At 35.2% G+C, this 14,757-nt stretch overlaps 1 protein-coding gene across 1 annotated transcript in view; it reads right to left on the reverse strand.

The window, feature by feature from the left end:
- Positions 1-14,757, reverse strand: part of LOC117155294 (uncharacterized) — a 37,035-nt gene that overhangs the window by 4,325 nt on the left and 17,953 nt on the right. The window lies entirely within an intron of this gene.

A 14,757-nucleotide genomic window follows, 5' to 3' on the forward strand; every position in this document is an offset into this window, starting at 1 on the left:
CCCTTTGCACTCGGAATTTTATTTCAATTTCGTTACCAGCAGCTCCCAATGCTTTTACTCTAACTAAAAAGTAACAATTTAAATAAATAAAGGAAGACAGAAATTCGCTTAAGAACCAGTGTATTATTCACACTATTGTTGTATTTTGTAATTTTTAAGCGTATGATATATCTTGAAACAATTTCCAAAAATCTTTCGAGCGACGAAGGAGCTCCTGAGATAGAAGCTGATGTCGAGTCACGCTACAAGGGGTTAAAATGTTTTAAGGAAAATTTTGGTTTATAGTTACATCGTGTGGAATAGTTGATAATAGTTCACTGTTGCGCGATAAATAGCAACGGAGGCACGATCGAGGCTAAAACGACGCAAATTATGCCACAGGATTAATAAATCCTCTGTCAGATGAAATTTGCTAAACCTAACGATTTTTCATTTATACTATGTTATGCGTAAAAGCATTTGAACATAAACTGCAAACATCGTATTTCTGGCAACAAAGTATCTCACGCGTTTACAGTTACTCATCGTGACAAATAATCGTGAAGCAGGTTGCAAATTCGATTAACGAGCGAGGAAAGAAGTCGAACGCGATTTGGAATAATGAGTCAAGGTGAAGCTGAGCGCACCTGAATCAACCTATAAATCGTGGCGATCTGTTTGTCGCCGACAGTTGGAGCAATCTGTTTACGTCAACGTCGAGAAAAGTGTCCTCCATTGCGCTTCTTTTTCTTTCAAGCGATTCAACCTTTCAAACCTTTAAACTGTTCTTGCAAATTAAAAAAAAGAAAAGAATTTTTGAATACAATACATTTTACAAAAGAAACCCGATGAACTACTAGAAAACAGAGTTTATTAGTTCACCGATTCAACGCTACCATCCTACAAAGATATTAACTAGAATATCTCTTTTTTTTCCTATTTTACGACATATTTACAGCTGGCTGCCTAGAGCCAAGCAGCAAATTTGATACGTGAGATTGTGTCGCGGACAGTGGATAACACGCAACAACGTTTCAATTGTATTCTATTTCGTGTGCTGTAAGTCGGTTGGTAGGTTCTGTTATCTTTCGTCTTCCTACTGTCGGTGTATGTCTCAACTAGAATATCAATAATAAAAATTCCTATAAAGAGAAAAGGCGAGTAAAAGAGTGAAAATCGAATATCGCTTATAACTCAGTCCACGAGCTATAAAGATTGCGAGCAAAGAATAAATTTCAAGCGGCGCGACATCGCGTTACACGTTGAATACGGTTGCCTCTAAATATTCATAGTGTACCACTCTAACTGCTTTTTAAATACCTGTTTTTAAATATGTCCGAGCGGATATCAGAGCGTAATTCAGTGCGCACGACGTTCCGAGCAAACAGAGGATGGCTATTAAGCGCGAACGCCCGCCAAGTTCCGCTGGTGAACCGTGCAGAAGAAAATTCCAGGAAACTTAAATATTTGCTCGAGAACCATTATCAGCCTGGTTTTAAGAACGATCTTTTATGCGGATCGGGCTACCGATAAGAGGAAAAACTCGTTCGGAGGAGACCTCGAGCGGTCGTCTAACGATGATCGTCTCGATAAATCGTGCAAACAGCCCCGGTTAACCTCTCTTTCTCTATCTCGAAAAATTCCAGGCAAACACTGGAACCGATTGTAAAATGCCGATAAAACGGCTCATACGTAAGTTGCGTACCGCGGGGGTCCCATCGTCGTTAAGATTCTATCGAGAAGAAATTAATTTTCGTCCTGGCCGACGTCACCGTGATCGTGCGACATTTATCTCCGAGGGTGCAAAAACTCGCGGTGTGGAGGGGAAAAAAAAAGAGGGAATTCTCATCGCGGTTAGGTTCGTGGATTGCTCGTTTTTCCGATTATCCACGGCCAACGTGCGACATTTTCTCGATCGACTATAGGCTAATATGTACAATAATTATTTGCAGAGAAATTGTGCACGGGGTGTAAGAAGAGACGAGAAGATTATTAAGTATGTATAAAGATCGTTGCTACGTATAATAATGATTTGGAGAGGGGAAACTGTGAACGGAACGGCAGCGTGAGAAGAGAAGATTGCTGGGGGATACAGCAGAAAAGAAGAGAAAAAAGGGAAAGAGAAAAAGAGTGGAGAAGAAGGTGGAAAGGAGTAGGGAAGATGAAAAAAAAGTATGGCAGTGAAAGGAGAACGGATAGTAAAAGCAAAAGAGAGAGAGAGAGAGGTGAGAAATAGCAATGTGTAATGGAGAAAAGAAGGAATAAATTGAATAGAAAAAGGAACAAGTATAAGTCAAGCGGGGAAGAGATGGAAACGAAGGAAATGCAAGATGATTATCTGTTTCCTTTTCGAATCAGCAATTAGAACTAATATTCACGATTTAGGTCCTTGTATCCTTTATGTTCCAGGATGAGGAATCTACCAATGAAGAGACGTGCAATGTTTCGATTCGTGATGTTCGATGCTTCATTCTTGAATTTGGAATGAACGGAATGTCAAAGTAATCGTGACGAATCTTGTTCACGAAAAATTAGAAGCAATTGGAAAGGAGTGAAAATTGGTAGGGAAATATGACAATCGATCTAAACGAAACTTCTTATCTTTCCTATACTTATTACCATTCGTACCATAAAGAATAAAAATAGACGAATACAAAATTAATTCGAGAGGTATAAAGAAGAGAATAAAGTACCAACTTGCAATCAATAAAAAAGCGTAAGGGTATCGGAAGAGAATGAAAGAGGCGACCGATAACACTCTCTTGTAGAGCGATAAAAATGTCACCAGCAATCGTTACACGGCTTCCCTTTCGTTTTCCTTCGTTTCTCAGTCAACGTACATATATTGCTTGCGAATCGATTTGCATCGATATATCATCGGACTTATCGGGTCCGCTATAAATACGAACAATGGCGGAACGCGACGATGATGACGCCTTGTTATCACAAGCGTTGGTTCGTTTGTGTCACCGCTTAGGACGACGCGAGGAAAAATACCATTATCGTAATTGTTCGCTCGGCTTTCGATCTACCTAACCCTTTTATAACTAATGAAAGATGGTTGTCTACACGAGTATCCTCATCGAGTGGTGCTACGTTATTATCGAAATGATTTTCCCGTAAATTAAACATGGCGAACATAGCTGCGTCAGCGTACGATTTTTTAGACACAATTCTAAATAGATTGATAGACGAAGGTGACGATATTACACAAAGGAATTATTAACGATGCTTTCCAATAAGTCGAACAGGATTCTACGGTACCGTTAAAGATAGCACATAGCGCGAAGTAACTCGAACATTAAATGTTCCGTGCAATAAAATTATCTGATTGCTGAAAGTTTGAGTTTTCTTACAAAGTTTCTATTTTTTAGGAAATGAGATATTTTGACTAGTAAAGCATGTTCTATTGCACTTACAATGACAAACAAAAGAAAACTATGTTGGTAACAGGTTGTTTATTTTGGAGCATTATATCTGCTTGTCCTTTCTCATCTGTCAATCACAATCTTATTTTCTAAAATTATGCTGTTTCTTCGTATTACTTACAAAGTTTCTATTTTTTAGGAAATGAAATATTTTGACTAGTAAAGCATGTTCTATTGCACTTACAATGGCGAACAAAAAAAAAACTATGTTGGTAACAAGTTGTTTATTTTGGAGCATTACATCTGCTTGTCGTTTCTCATCTGTCAATCACAATCTTATTTTCTAAAATTATGCTGTTTCTTCGTATTATTTACAAAGTTTCTATTTTTTTAGAAAATGAAATATTTTGACTAGTAAAGTATATTCTATTGCATTTACAATGGCGAACAAAAAGAAAACTATGTTGATAACAAGTTGTTTATTTTGGAGCATTATATCTGCTTGTCGTTTCTCATCTGTCAATCACAATCTTATTTTCTAAAATTATGCTGTTTCTTCGTATTACTCACAAAGTTTCTATTTTTTAGGAAATGAGATATTTTGACTAGTAAAGCATGTTCTATTGCACTTGCAATGACAAACAAAAGAAAACTATGTTGATAACAAGTTGTTTATTTTGGAGCATTATATCTGCTGCTTGCCCTTTCTCATCTGTCAATCACAATCTTATTTTCTAAAATTATGCTGTTTCTTCGTATTACTCACAAAGTTTCTATTTTTTAGGAAATGAGATATTTTGACTAGTAAAGTATGTTCTATTACATTTACAATGGCGAACAAAAGAAAACTATGTTGGTAACAAGTTGTTTATTTTGGAGCATTATATCTGCTGCTTGCCCTTTCTCATCTGTCAATCACAATCTTATTTTCTAAAATTATGCTGTTTCTTCGTATTACTTACAAAGTTTCTATTTTTTAGGAAATGAAATATTTTGATTAGTAAAGCATGTTCTATTGCACTTACAATGGCGAACAAAAGAAAACTATGTTGGTAACAAGTTGTTTATTTTGGAGCATTATATCTGCTTGTCCTTTCTCATCTGTCAATCACAATCTTATTTTCTAAAATTATGCTGTTTCTTCGTATTACTCACAAAGTTTCTATTTTTTAGAAAATGAAATATTTTGACTAGTAAAGTATATTCTATTGCATTTACAATGGCGAACAAAAAAAAAAACTATGTTGGTAACAAGTTGTTTATTTTGGAGCATTATATCTGCTGCTTGTCCTTTCTCATCTGTCAATCACAATCTTATTTTCTAAAATTATGCTGTCTCTTCGTATTATTTAAAATTTGTTTTGTACACCACTGTAAGTATGTATATAAAAATATCCATTATAATATTTAATAAGTAAACTAATCTTCTATCCAGATACCATTTTTCTAATTATTTTCTTGGAAATATGCATTCGTATAAATATACGGAATCTAGTTATTAGCATTCATTGGATTTTACGCGTTTACTACAACGTGTGCAAGAATCTAACAGGAGAAATTCCCCATGAAGAGGAGGAAACACCTAATGACACAGAATCGGTCGCGTGCTTATATGTATTTCGATCACAGAAACGTTCTGTATGGCCAGCTAAAGAGTTCCACTTTGCATATCAGAGGAACAACATATTGCAGCGGAAGCGTAATGTCTTTTCAAAAGCTCTTTCGACGGTGTACGGCGGGCAAACGATTTTCATCTTGTAGTTTCCCAAGTGAAAGCGTCACGGAGTAATAAATTTTTCATTACACTGCAAGAAGTTTCTTCCTAGACTATGGCTTGGGTCAAAAAAAAAAAAAAAAAAAATGTCAAATTCATCTTCTCACGAATTCATTTAGCACGCTGACAACGCAGCCAGACAAAGAAAAGTTTGATTTGAAATGAAATGATTTAAAAATAAAGGCGATAAAGGAAATTCCGATCAATCGTGAATCTTTTGTTTGATTTTGTTTGCTTTAGTCGAGCGGCTGGATGGATTTAAAATAAACTGATTAATCAAGATCATACTTGGAGAAATTTTGTTTGGAATAAAAATAAAAAGTAACGACCTGAAATAACCACTTCTTTCGACTAATTTATCATTTTTATCGAAATTGAGTTTATTTTATGTGTCAAAATTAAAGAGGACATTCTTTGTTTCAGTCAAGGTGATTGCCGAATAAAACATAAAAGATAATTAAATATTAACGTATCGATCGAATGCAGCAGATCGCTAGGACAAGCAACAAATTGTTGCGATATCTTAAAATATATAGAAAAGCTTCTTTCAAAGTAATTTTAAAGCAATAAAAATTCGCGTTCTTTAAAAAATATACAAAAGCTGCTTTCAAGTTTATCTTCGGTGCAATAGATATTATTAAGTATTCGTTATTCAAATGTAACTTTGAAAAAATTACCTGTGCACTTTAAATTCCGTTCGAATCTCTATACGTGTGTATATTTCGCCTACAACAAATTCGATTCTTAAAATTTCACCGTTCAATCGTTCGAGTCTAATTCTATCGTGTTTGCGTTTCTGTTGCGATGTTAATTAATTATACTTGAACTTGAACGGACTCTGCGATCTCTGTACACCGCGTTACGTTCTTTTATTTTTTCCTTTCGTGATTCCTGTCTGTGTTTGCGCGACAGATAACGCCAAAAATGTGACGTGTACTCGTGAAATTGTATGCGGGCTTGATAAACTCGACGTTGCAACTGGCGATCAGAGCCGAAAAAACATTCGAAAACACAGCCGGCAAAAATCGTGATCCTTCTGTTTGTCCAAATGTTTCCGCGTCATGATACGCACAGTATCGGTATTTATCGAGTAATCGTAGAAAAAGCCACGAAATCCCACTGATTAAGTAGTAATTCAAGTGGTTCTTATTACCTTGGTTTTCTAATGACATAATAAACGCACTTACCGTACGTTAAACGTTCAATAAAAAATTATCAATCCATAGAAATTTCCACAACATACGATTGCTTATCAATATTTTTGTAAAACTTAACATTCGAATCTAACGTAATATCGAAAATCATTGCCAGTAAACAGTTGTACAATAAAAAAAAAAATGAACTATTGTTAGCAAAATGTATAACATAATCGTATTTCAATTGTAAAATTCTACGACCTTTTCTTCCCTTTAGAGCGAATATAGAATTACAAAAACAACAACTATCTAAACTAAAAGCTTCGCAGAATCATAATTTAAGAAGCGAAATCGATATCATAATCGTTTCCAACTGCTGAAAGTTCAACTGAAAGACGATGATCTCCCAAGTTTACACAGCACCTGCACCTTTCGTCTTTTGCCTTTTAGAAAATCTCATCATCGAGGGTGAATGATCGCGCGTGCATGACCATCGCAGCGAAAATACGTTAAAAAGGAAGCGACCGGTCGTTAGAATTACTCGCCATAGAATTATTGATTTGGCAAGCAAGTGATTGCGGATTTTGTCGATACCATCTAACGACAAAATCCGCGATCACTTAGTTGCCAAGCCGGTACAATCGCGTAAAGGCGTATCAAAAGAAGGAGGAAATTTGAAAGCAATTTCAGCCGATGGGTAATATTTATCAAGTGTGTCAGCAACCGATGAACGCGCGTATTCGTCCTCTTGTACGCGTACGTGGCCATGTATCGATCCATCTCGACTCTCATTACCGAGCCCTTAGCGGTCGACTTAAATATTTACCGTCTGAAACGTTTACTTCGTGGCCGATTTTAATGATAGCACTGGATACTCGGCCTTTTCGCGTGTGTGTCGACACGTGCGTGTGTTTTGGTAGCAGCCCGCCAGTTTAATTATGCAGCGACCGCTTAATGAACTTCATGTAATGGCGTCGCATGGATTATCTGGGACCAACGTCGTCCACCAACAGTGGGTTTTCATGTATCGGAAATCGTCTGATTCGGAATCTTATTCGTCCCTCGCTTCAAAGTTTCTTCAGAGTCAATGATTCGTACGAGTATCTACGTTTGTATATTGCTTACGTATTCTGATAATAAAATTAAGAAATTATTACAAGATACAGTCGACTGGTATGGCTTTTCATTATTATTATTATTATTATTATACGACGAATATATAATAAAATAAAGCGAAATGGAAAGTAGGAAATCTAATTTTCATACGAACACGAAATTGAACGTTTTAGCCTTAATTGAAATATCGCTTTAGTAAGCGATAGAGAAAAGAAAGCAGTAAACTATCGTCTAACAACGATAACTCGACGTGATAGATTAGTGGAGTGGACGGTGCAAGAATCTGCAATCGAAACTTTTTAATGCGAACACGACAATAAAATTCCTCGATATACTCATTTCGATATAAAGCGATGTTTCATCGGCTTTTGCCGGGCAAGAGGACAATTTCAATGAAAGTACATGTTAGGGTATGCAATTTACCATGATGTGCGTGTATCAACGAAGAAAGACCACCGCATGTATGTAAAACTTTAGCGATAACCTCCCTTAGATCGCTGCTTCCTGTTCTATGTCTTTCTTATATTTATTTTCAATTGCTTATATCGCTGGTTTGAGGGGAAACTTGCTCACCTATTGTCTATTCGAAAGAACTATAGCTATGTTATTTCTCTATCCAGACGTTTTCTTACTCTTCCTTTCCTTATTTTCTGTTTAAATTTCACAGCAATCAGAAAGAGATGTAACAATGTATGACGCGTAATGTATCGCAATTCTGCGCGTATTTTCTACTTTATAACTCGAGTATCATTGAGAGTAATTCTATTCTTTTAATGTTCTCTAAATTCTACTTTTCCTCCTACTATTTCTACTATTCCAATTCTACCTTTTAATCCTTTCTTTTTTAATTTAATCGTCAATTTCTATTGGCAAAATGTGGATATTACTTTTATTATCCAAATAATCTCGCCAATTTCGAATAGAAAGATTTAAACAAAATGTAACTTTGCTTCATCGTAAAATGTATATGGCAATATTACTTAAAATTGCTCAGGTATAACGCAAATGAGATTATTACAACGATCATAGGAGAAACGACGCTGAGAACGTTTTGTATTTGTTGTATTTTGTTGAGAATTAAATGTGAAATAAAATTTCAAACGTGTTGTCGCGAAGAGGTAAGAACAGGGTGGATACTGTGACGACGAGGCGTGTCGTATCTCCCACAGGAATTATTTATACGGCAAAGTTTCGCTATAGAAAAGTCCGGCAAACAATTTACAAACTGCGTGTAACCACTGTTCAGCCCGGGTTTCTACTTATTACCCAAAGGATTATTACAGTGCTGCCGTATTTTAGAGTACAATTTGTTCTTCGAGTTCAACGAATCTTTCCTCACGATTCATTTATGCCCTCCGGTAGTCGTCGTCGAATATCCTTTACCCTAGTCTTATATCATGCCGGTGAATTGTATGAGATTATATATCTTTCTCCTCAACGATAGCAAAAACGAAAAACAGACATCGAGAAGCGTATGAATTTTAAACCGGTTAGTTAATATTCTCCATGATATAAAAGTTTGGTTGTTCGAACGGTTGTAACGATTAGACCGGAGATGTTTATGCAAATATACTAGGTGGCTCTGTAGAAAATTGGCAACGAAGTAGAGATGGAATATAATCTGGATGGAACGTGTTTTCGCTTCAGCAAAATTTCAAATCTCTTCTTTAGACTCAAAAGTATATTTTATATAAAATTAGTTTTGTTAGTGACATAGTTATTTTATAAAACTCGATTAATTTACTTGCAAAGATGTACAAACATATTGTACAAATTACCAGGCGAACGTTATCGTCTAATTTGATGCTATTAATTATTATAAAAAATGAAATAACGCAGTGTAGAATACTAAATACGAATATGGAACGTAAAAGAAGCACCGTGTACATGGAAATGGAACGTGTTTTGGCTGCAGAAAATTTCAAATCTCTTAGAATCAAAAGCATATTTTATATAAAATTAGTTTTGTTAGTGACATAGTTATTTTATAAAACTCGATTAATTTACTTGCAAAGATGTACAAACATATTGTACAAATTACCAGGCGAACGTTATCGTCTAATTTGATGCTATTAATTATTATAAAAAATGAAATAACGCAGTGTAGAATACTAAATACGAATATGAAACGTAAAAGAAGCATCGTGTACATGGAAATGGAACGTGTTTTGGCTGCAGAAAATTTCAAATCTCTTAGAATCAAAAGCACATTTTATATAAAATTAGTTTTGTTAGTGACATAGTTATTTTATAAAACTCGATTAATTTACTTGCAAAGATGTATAAACATATTGTACAAATTACCAGGTGAACGTTATCGTTTAATTTGATGTTATTAATTATTATAAAAAATGAAATAACGCAGTGTAGAATACTAAATACGAATATGGAATGTAAAAGAAGCATTGTGTACATGGAAATGGCACTAATTTGCAACGTGCTTATTGTAGATTTCGCGTATTTGAACTTATATCCTATATTTTATTCCTACATTGTGGCATACATTAAAACATACAGATAAGTGGAGTCATTAATCACATATCATTCTTTATGATAAACGATCTAGTTTCTATAATTTCTTTTGTATAATCAGCCAGTACTTCGCGACTTCCATTTACAATTTTCGTCGCATTATACCGACCGTTATTAATAGCAACAATTAAATACTGATACTAGTCCAAACGTGACACATAACGATAACGTGCTACACGTGTAACAAAACATAACATTAGGTGTCCGTCTCTTTAGCGACTAATCAACAAGTTAAATCGCAAAAACGAAAAAGCTAAATAATATTCAGAAAGAAACCGTAGCTTGGTCGGCTGTTATCTGACGTTTAAATCGCTTTACTTTCCGCCGATCCATTAGAATTCGATGCTCGTTCGTCCACGCGGTGTTCTTATAATTCCCCAGCAATTAAGCGCAATTATCCGTCAAGGTTGCTTTTATCGGAACGCTACGAGAAGCCAATACACGTTGAAAAGTCTGCCGTACGTACGCTACTAAGTTCCAACACTTTGATCACGTATTATTATTACTAAAATATAGAAATTAATGTACACGGCATGTAATGTATACGGTATGAATAAATTAATGAGAAAATAGCGAGTAGACAGCGAGTTCATATTTTTGCGAACGCAGTTACGAAACGAAAGCTAAACAGAGATTTATTTGAAATTGCCAAGCTTACACAGTCCGTTTCAAATTTTCTTGTCGTTCTATGGAACCCACAACTTTGAAATTACTTACCGAAATAATTCAGCGATTCGTAGGAAAAGAAAAAGGGGAAGAAGGACGTAAAGAAAACATTGCAAGTGTGCGGTGCACATGTCTCGGTGCTATGCATTACGCAATAACTCTGTACATATTTCACCCACCCGTTAATTATGTGGCATTTTCCGATGACAGACGAGTTTTGTTTCCAACTAGGAAATTGGAGATAGGAATATTCCAAAGTATAATGAATTGGAATAAGGAGTTACTTTTAATTCCATGTACAAACACAGAGACAGAACAAAGAAATTTTATAACGCTTTCGAATGTATCGATCAAACGATATGTTTGTACAACGAGTGGAGGTATCTTTCAAATCTGAAAATGTACCATTGTTAAATAACGTTTATTCTGTTAGTTCTCGTCGTGTCTTTATAAGCGATAAATTATTGTATCGTATCGTAGGCAGTCTATTCGTAGGAATCGAAGATTTCTAGTTCTCACAGGCTACGTGTATCTTGAGAAACGATCGGTTTTTTTAGTTTTTAGATCAAAATAAGAAGCTCTGATCGTAATATCTTCTTTGTTATGACCAAACAATACGATAAATAATTCCGGGAAAAAAGCCAGTCTCGTCTAGTCCAGTAAATTACTTTGAAGATTTTGTAGATAAATTAAAATTATGACAAATTAGTCCATTTTTGCACGTTTTTGAAGTATAGGCCAATTCACGATACACTGCGTATGTAGTATGTATTTTGCGCGTATATATGCTACTACAACCGAGAACTGGATAACGTAAGTTGTCATTGATAAAACTAGCGATAATTAAAACCGTAAATGTATTATGTGCCACCTTGTAGATTATCGCCATTATGCGTGAAAATAAGCACATATAGCTGTTTTTAAACGCAATTAAAAAAAAAAAAAGACTAACAATAATAACCAGTGTTGGTTCATAAAATATCGAATATACATTAAATAACTTCTGTAAATATTATAATAAAATGAATTTTACCTAACATTATTTGACGTTTCATATTCCCAGTTCTAAGTGCTCCAATTAAAATGAAATTAACTAAAAGGAAAAATTGTGCTATCAATATTTTATGTACCTATTTACAGAAACCTAATCGATATTTCGCGTTTCATAATTTTGCGTGTAATCTGGTTTTCCCACTGATATTCTAAAATGCTATTCGAATGATAATTACGGCAGTTAAAAGAAACAAATCAACTAGAATTTATACTTACGTTTATTTAATGTGCCATATATTTATTTGAGTAGGGAAATGGTAACGAGGAAACACGAATTGCTCGTTTCTATCCATAAATTCTATTCGCTTGATATCTCGCAACGCAAAACTCAGCTTTCTATAAAATCGTTATCAAAGAAATTTTCTCGAAACATTCCGACAAAGCAACGTACACGGTACACGAATGATTTGAAATAACGTTGCAAAAATGTATAGAACGCGTGTTACGTAAACTCCATAACAAAGTACTCTTTAGAAAGTTTAACAGTCAGGATTCCACATCTTCGATCAATATGCATAAAAGTGTAAAATCACATGGACGTTCGCAGTCTATTCGCCAACAACAAATTCGATGCCCGCCTGAACCACTTGGAACGTTAAAGCGGTAAAGCAACCATCGTAAATTCTCCGTTGTTTTCTTAACGATGAATCAATAGGAAGAAATCGCGACGAGGGGCGATTAAATTTGTATCAGTAGTTGTTCCGTGAAACGAGGGCAGAATCGTTTACGCGAATGGATAAAAGGTGTCTGGAGGTACACGTCGAACCCTTCGACGCCCGACGCTAATTAAAAAGGGACACGGCGATCCTCGTGGTCGGCCACGTGGCTAACCGGAAACTCCCCGATCCGTGACAAGCAGCACGTTTCCCATCACTCGTATATCTCCTTCCGGTCGTTCGAATCGGAAAACGCGATTAAATCGTCCCTAAAATGTTCCCCTCGCGACCGATCAAGATTTCTTCTTAGATTAAATTGGCTGTTTCCTTTTATTTATGCATCTTTCAATCTACATTACTACGTAATATCGTTTCGTCGGGAATAGACATAAGCATCGTGATATTTATACAGTGGCTACAAAAAATATTGAATATGTTCTATTCGGCCTCGCAGCCGAGAATCGCACGTTTTTTTTACAAATATCTATATTTACAAAGCTATCTTATCCGTGCACTTTGTATCATTCACTCTCTCTTTCCCTCCTATTCGACTTACTCTATCGGCTAATTATCCTACTTGTTTCAACCTTCTTTCCTCGCTAAAACTTTCTTTAGTCCGCTTATCCCATATCTTTCTCTTCACTTTTGCTCTTTTGTTTTGCACACCTCGAGCTATTCTACGATCTTTCTACCCTACCTTTCGCCCGCTACGTCTTCCAACCCTGACATCTTTTACGTTTTCCTCTGCCCTGTCTCGCTAAATGCTCTAGGTTCCCGAATTTATCCCATGATTCGTCCCGATCTATCCTGATCTCAGGCTACACCTTGCTCTTTCCAATAACTGTCCCAATTTTTCAAATTTCCACGTCTTTTGACTTTTTTCCTCTCTTTTCTTAGATGTTGGGTTGGCAACTAAGTGATTGCGGATTTTGTCAATACCATCTAATGACAAAATCCGTAATCATTTAGTGGCCAGTCCAATATTTTCCCAGTCTTATTGCTCGGGGCTATAAAAAGTATTTGCACGCCATTGAATTTGATACAATATCTAAATAGCAGTTAATTTGGTCCAAATGTATCAAATTCCATATCAGTTATTATCATTTTGAGATAAAAAGACGCTTCAATGGAAAATAAGGTACGTGCAAGTAGCTTTTAGAGCCACTGTACGTGCTGCTTGGTATAATTTTCTTTATTGTGCCTTTGAAACGATGAATTCGATTAAGCGAAAATTACGAGCATTGCAACACGAACAACATACGTTGAAAATCGAAGTGAAAAGCTTTCCACTATATTCTTTAATATCTGAACACACGAATACTATCGTTTGGTTTATCATTTATCTTTATTACGAACGATGAATTTCCTACTTCGAACAGTTGCATATTTTATACAAATTTCATAAAATAGTCGAGCAACGAAACGTCCAGATAATTGTTCCATTCGCAATTTATCTTCTTCGATAAATTATGTATAAATAATTGTCGATATATCACGGAGGGCTATAACAGCGGTGTATGCTTAATGCATTATTGTATTAGCGATTTCTTGAGAACGTGTTCGTACATCTTCATGAATATGATTCGAGTATTGTATTAGACAAATAACAAATGTGTTCAGGGTCGGTTCTAAAGTCCATTAAAGTCTGCTCGTGACGAATATTATAGACACATTTATGTATCTTATTTCCTACTACATTAACATGATAATTCAAGAAATAATCGTGAAACGTCTAATGAAAAAATCTTTTGTTTAATATCTGTTATTTTTCATTCGTATACGTCCTATATAATTATTATTTATTTATATTCTTATACATCCTTTTCAAATCTTCGATAAGTTTTTACGTTTCATTATTTTCACATTTAATATAAAAACGTTTATCTCGATACGAAACTTTGAAATGTTTGTTTCTTAAACTTTTATTCAGAGAGTTTCTTTCTCGATAAAAGAAATCCAAGTCATCGTGTTTTTTAAACGACATCGTATCATCGGACTCGTACTATTCGTCATTTGAAAAGCTATTTACCATCGAAACGATGAATTTTTTAAGATTAACGTCGTACCAAGTGTGCGCTGAATCAACTGTCCAAGTTTATTTTGTCCTTCCTGAAAGGTTTAAAAAATATTTCCAGAGATAATCGTTTCAATTGACGAGGGAACGATATATCTATGCTTTGCATGACACGTCACGATGGGATATCCATATAATTTCCATTTTAAAATATACGTCGATTATTTGTCGATATGTGCCTCGTGTTTCATTGCAACTACTTGGCACACATATTTCACCACATCGTCGTTTCAATTAACATTGACAGGGTTAGGTTAATGTTCCATCATTAATAAAATTCAATTACAACTTAATATCGAACAAATATGTAAGAATTGCATAATTTTCTATACCTAACGATCCTGTTTCATTCTACTTTCGAACAAACCGTAACTTCTATCGTGATCAATTCGCAATAGCGAAG

The sequence above is a fragment of the Bombus vancouverensis genome, chromosome 12, assembly GCF_051014615.1.
Source record: "Bombus vancouverensis nearcticus chromosome 12, iyBomVanc1_principal, whole genome shotgun sequence".
NCBI lineage: Eukaryota > Metazoa > Arthropoda > Insecta > Hymenoptera > Apidae > Bombus > Bombus vancouverensis.